The following is a 4,265-nucleotide window of genomic DNA, read 5'->3' as shown; positions in this document are numbered from 1 at the left end:
GAAAATTGTCTATTTAGGACATGTTATCTCTAAAGAGGAGTTAGAGTGAATGATGAGAAAGTTAAAGCCATTGTGAATTTTCCAGTTCCCAAAACCAGGAAACAGATTCGTTCGTTCCTAGGTATGTCGGGTTTCTTTCGCCGTTTTGTGTGGAATTTTTCTACAATAGCGTCTCCATTGACAGATTTGTTACAAGAAGACGTTAAGTTTGTTTGGGGTGATAGTCAACAATTAGCTTTTGAGAAGCTTAAGAACGCTTTGGTGAACCCACCAGTTTTGAAGTTTCAGATTTTAGTCAACCGTTCACCTTAGTGACTGACGCGAGTCAGGAAGGTATAGGTGCGTGTTTGATGCAGAAATTTGAGGGGAAATTACACCCAATTGCTTTTATAGCAGAAAGTTCAAAACGCGTGGTAGTAACGAAAGGCTGATGTCAGTTGTGGACAAGGAGGCTTTCGCAGTCGTCTCTAGCCTTGTTCATTTTAAGATGTTGTTGTTGGGAAATAAAGTTGAGATTTTTACAGATCATCAACCGTTGTTAGAGCTTTTAATAAGCCAAATTTGTCGCCCAAGAGAGCACGTTGGTTTTAACATTGAGAGATTTTGATGCAAACCTCAAATACATTGAAGGTAAGCATAATGTGGTTGCAGATGCATTGAGCAGATATTTTCCAGTCGAGGATGAGGGAAATACAAACACCGAATCCTGTGTGGGAGAAGAGAGTAAACATTTGGTGTCTAATGTCTCTGATATTAGTAGTTCTGAGATATCGCATGTAGAGGACATACACGTTTCTACAGTGCATACTTCAGGGAGAAATAGTGAGTCGGCAGTCTCGGGAGAGATTGTTATTCGTGATAGTGAGGAAGTAACGCTGTGTGTTATATTACGGGTGAAAATGTCACTTGGGACATAGGCTTTGCTGGAACAAAAGCAAGATGAAGATAAATTGTTGTCAGATGCTAAGGCATTTCTTAGGGAGTTTCACCGAAGAAAGGGTATAAGTTGCCTTTTCTGGTCTAGAGTTGGAGAATAATTTATTGGTGAGAAAGTTAAGTATAACTTGCAAAAGTACTCAAAGCATGGGTGAGATTACACAAATCATCGTGCCAGAGAGTCTAGTACCACAAGTTCTAGACATTGTACATTGTAAATTTGGTTCTCCTCATTTAGGTGTGGACAAGACGTATGAAAACGTCAGGTCAAAGTTCTTTTGGAAAAATATGTTTTCCGCAGTGGAAGCCTTTGTGAAGAAGTTGCGCTATTTGCAATGCGAATAAGCCAGCGACGACAGTGTCGTGTCGTTTGGGTTCATATCCCCATACCACATAGGCCATTTCAGAGTGCATATGGATATTCTGGGTAACTTCTCAGAGTCCGCTTATGGTTATAGACATTTATTAGTAGTTGTTGATGAGTTGACTCGCTTTGTCGAGATTTTCCCACTGAAATACAAATCAGCTGAGGAAGTTGCTATAGCGTTCTTTTAAGGGATAATTTGTCGATATGGTGTTCCTGAATGTCTGATCACAGACAATGGTAGGGAGTTTATTAATAAGACTTTAGACGGTCTTGCTAATTTGTTGGGGATAAAGAAAGTATCTATAATCCCGTATAGACCTGAAGCGAATGGGTTATGTGAGAGGGCGAATCGGAAAGTAATCGAAGCTTTGCGCATGACGGTGGGAGGTTCCAATTTCAAGATTGTCACATTGGGACAGATCTTTGGATGAAGTGCGATATAGTATCAATACTATGATGAATGACACAATTAAGATATCTCCAGCAGAAGCTTTGTATGGATACAAGTTGAAAGGACCTTTTGATTTGTTATCCAGAGTGTGTTACCTGAGACTGATGTTATTCACCCGTCACTTCATTGATAAATACAGCGAGAGAAAGATTTGCACGTATCAGTAAAGAACTTGAACTTAGTTCGCGTGCAATGGTAGAGAAAAGTAATGGAAATCGAAAAGTGAGTAGCTTTTCGATGGGTGATAGAGTGTTTGTTAAAGTGAATGTTCGGAATGATCTGAATTATAAATTAAGTCCGAAGTTCCAAAACCTTTCATTCAGAGGATTGTTTCGAGAGATCAAAAGAGGGAATAGATTTGTAGTTAAAGATGTAAACACTGGAGTGACGAAATTGACCCATATTTCGAAATTAAAGAAAGTTGGGATGTATGGCTAGCATTTGAAGTGGGTGGTTCCGATACACATTGTATATAGTTTTGGATGAAGGGATAAATGGGTTGATATTTGTATAAATGTAAGATATATATTCTGTATTTTTTTTTTGTTTTTGTTCATTTTAGATGTTGAAGTTTGTTAATCATTTGTTTTACGAATGATTTTAGGAAAGTTTGAGACATAAAGGCTAATTTCATACGAGTGGTATTTGAAATCGAGTGTTAGTGTGATTGTTGTGTTATGATGAATGATTTTATCATCTTCCACGCCCTTTGATGTGTCAAAAGTTGTTTAGTAAAAGATTTTTTTGGGGAGTAAAGAAATTAACTCATATCAAAGGAAAGAAAGTTGGGATGTAATGGAACATTTGTTTTTTTAGAGGATAAATGGGTTGATCGTTTTGTAGTATTTGGATTTTTTTTTATTTATTTCTTTTTTTAAATTTCATTTTTGGGAGAGAATGTAAAAAAGCAGCACCTTTAGAGTCTTGTAGGTGTTGGATCATTGGGATTGCGATTGTCCATTACGTTTATTGCTATTTTGTTGAGAAATAGCTCAGGTGTTACAGTTAAATCATTTGCAAACCGTAAGTAGAACTTTCATGTTTTGAAACAATGAGACGTTCTTTGAATGACCTTTTTCAGTGTTTGAATAAGATTTGATGTGACAATATTTTTTTTCTTAATTTGAGATAGAATTTTTAAGGACAGAAGTGCAAATGCAAGTTAAAGTTCCGCAGATTCGTTGTGTGCTATTACCTTTGGGATGAAAATGACTAAGAATTATTATCTGGAGCAAATACACACTTGGAATTTGTATTTATATTATAATGTTTTGAGGGTTTGTCATTAGTAGTTTGATTTGGTTCAGTAACATGAAACCTTTTTGTTATTAGACCTTTTCCGAGTGCTTTTGGAGACTTAGTAGTGACATGGGATAGATTAGAGACCATGTTCATTTTGGGAGATCAATATCAAGGTTTGGGAGTTGATTGTAAGACAGGTTGTACTTTAGTTAGGGAGAAGTATGTGTGTGACAGTAGTTTTTCCAGTTGCAAGTTGTGTCTGTGGGTGGTTGTGAATTATCTTTAGTTCATGGACAGACTCCGACAGAATGTGACTTTAGACAGTTTCCACGAGAATTACCACATGAGTCCACCAGAACTCTAACTGCCTTGTTTTGCAAAGAATGCCCCAGTTACAACGATGTGCCAGAATAACAAGTCGACGACATTCGTTCTTCATGGGTCCAAGCTGTTTGACTTCATCCTGCAGAATCCTGTCTACGGACTTTCTCGTACTTAGCCGTGCTGTATTCAACAGTTCGAGAAAGATAATCATGCGTCATATGCATAACAATCACGATAGTGGTTCCAGTACCTTCAACCAAGGTGCCAATGACTGTTCCACCGTTGGAAGACATCGACGATTCCGTTCATGTTCCAGTATCAGTGAATATATTATTGCCAGCAATTTTAATTGTCTTAATAGCTATTTTACTGATAATTCTTGTTGTGGGAGTAGTAAAGCTTATTGTGTGCTTGTAAGATTACATGGTAAAGTGCTCTAAGAACAAACCCCAGTGACTTTGGAAGTGCGTCATGAGAGCAGTCCTTAAAGCTGCAGTGCAGTAGACATTGCTAATTGAGCATAGCCCTATCTGTTATGTTTTATACATATGCTTTTGTTTTAGTTTGCCGTTAAGGAGAGCGAGACGCTCTTATGTGGTGGCCGAGCTCTATTTCAGAAAATATGGCCTACAATTTTAAAGGACACATATATGCATTAAAGCTTCAATGCTTTAAGATGTGATGGAAGAATTTTTGGTTGCGAGATGGTACTGGTCGAGAGCCGTCAGTTGCAAAATCTTTGTATTCAGCAAATAGTTTGATTCTCAGCAGTTAATGTGATGAACCACGATATTGGCTGATCATATGACCAAGTGTTATGTATATTCAAGTGAGTTCGTGTGTTAATTTGAATCTCGATTTTGTGTCTAATTCTGCCCTAAAAATTTGTTGATCGTTCATTAACGTGACCTAGAACTGCAGATGTCTAAGACATTATCTTTGGAG

The sequence above is a fragment of the Macrobrachium rosenbergii genome, chromosome 13, assembly GCF_040412425.1.
Source record: "Macrobrachium rosenbergii isolate ZJJX-2024 chromosome 13, ASM4041242v1, whole genome shotgun sequence".
Classification (NCBI taxonomy): domain Eukaryota; kingdom Metazoa; phylum Arthropoda; class Malacostraca; order Decapoda; family Palaemonidae; genus Macrobrachium; species Macrobrachium rosenbergii.
The sequence above is the reverse complement of the archived record's forward strand: the minus strand, read 5'-3'. Positions refer to the sequence as shown.